The following is a 1,751-nucleotide window of genomic DNA, read 5'->3' on the forward strand; positions in this document are numbered from 1 at the left end:
TAAAGTAACAGAGTAAATGTAGGCTACTCACCTTTAGAGACGTGAACAAAGTGAAGCTATTTAAAAGGGAGGAGACTGGACTCCTGGAGCAGGTGACTTACCTTTTATTGCATCAGCTCTGATGGACAGAGGAGGAGGAAGAGATGGAGGCGGAGACTGGACACAGCGATGTGCTATTGGATTAAAAACAATCAAAGAGGGAAGAAAAACTATCTAATAACAAAAAACAGCAACAAGTTTACATTTCTTACTGATTAAAAAAAAATTGGATCTGTGAAGGCATGTTCTGCCTCCCCTGTGGGCCCCCAGCTGCAGCCCCCACCCATCCTGTAGCTCCTTTCCTGATATGATGTCACAAATATGTTACAATTGTGAGATGAACTGTCTGATGTTGATTTCTAAATCTATAGGCAAAGGAAAGGCTAGAGATGTGAAAGTATGTACTGGACAAGAGACACCACAAGACAGGATACATGTGTCTAAAGAAAGGTGGAAAGGTGACGTTGCAGGGAGAGTAGAAGCAGAGAATGTAGAGGGCTTGAAGTTCGCAGGCTCAAGAATGAAAGGAAAGGTGTGCAAGACAGTAGTTAGATCAGTGATGTGTGGTTTACAGACAGTAAGGATGAGAAAAAGGCAATTTCAAAATTGGAGGTTTCAGAGCTCAAAATGTTGGGGATGGATAGAATCTTGGAATGAGTGCTTCACAGGGACATCTGATGTTAGATGTTTGGAGATAAAGTGAGAGAAGTCAGACTGAGATGGTCTGGACATGTTTAGAGGAGAGACGATGATTATATCTTTAGAAGGATGCAGAGGTTGGAGCCACAGATTTGTATTCTTCTTCCAAATAGCTATCAATCAATCAATCAATCAATCAATCAATCAATCAATCAATCAATCGTTATTGCTATAGCACATTTCAGCAGCAAGCCAAAGTGTTTTACATCATAACAAACAAAAACAGTGTTTTTAGACTAGATTTAAAGGAAGTCGGTGTTTCAGCTGTTTTACAGTTTTCAGGAAGTTTGTTCCAGATTTGTGGTGCATAGAAGCTGAATGTTGTTTCTCCTCGTTTGGTTCTGATCTGGGGATGCAGAGCAGAACCAGAACCAGAAGATCTGAGGGGTCTGGAAGGTTGGTAAAACAACAGCAGAACTTTAATGTATTGTGGTGCTAAACCATTTAGTGATTTATAAACTAACAGAATTTAAAATCTATCCTCTGAGCTACAGGGAGCCAGTGTGGGGACTTTAAAACTGGTGTTATGTGCTCTATCTTCCTGGTTTTAGTGAGAACGTGAGCAGCAGCGTTCTGGATCAGCTGCAGCTGGAGGATTGATTTATTAGTCAGACCTGTGAAGGCGCTGTTGCAGTAATCAATGTGGCTAAAGATAAACGCATGGATGAGTTTCTCTAGATCTCACTGAGACATTAGTCCTCTAATCCCGAGATGTTCTTCAGGTGATAGAAGGCCGACTTTGTGACTGTCTTGGTGTGGCTCTGAAGGTTCAGGTCAGAGTCCATCACTACTCCCAGGTTTCGGGCTGATCGCTGGTTTTCAGTTGTAGTAACTGAGCATTGATTCTAGTCCGCTCCTTTTTAGGTCCAAATTTCAGTTTTGTTTATGTTCAGCTGGAAAAAGTTTTGGCACATCCACACATTTATCTGCTCTCCATATTGGTTCAGTGATTGTATGGGGTCAAAGTTCACCTGGTGACATTGTGATGTAGAGCTGTGTATCATCTGCATAGT

The sequence above is a fragment of the Poecilia formosa genome, unplaced genomic scaffold (genome assembly GCF_000485575.1).
Source record: "Poecilia formosa unplaced genomic scaffold, Poecilia_formosa-5.1.2 Scaffold1470, whole genome shotgun sequence".
Classification (NCBI taxonomy): Eukaryota; Metazoa; Chordata; class Actinopteri; order Cyprinodontiformes; family Poeciliidae; genus Poecilia; species Poecilia formosa.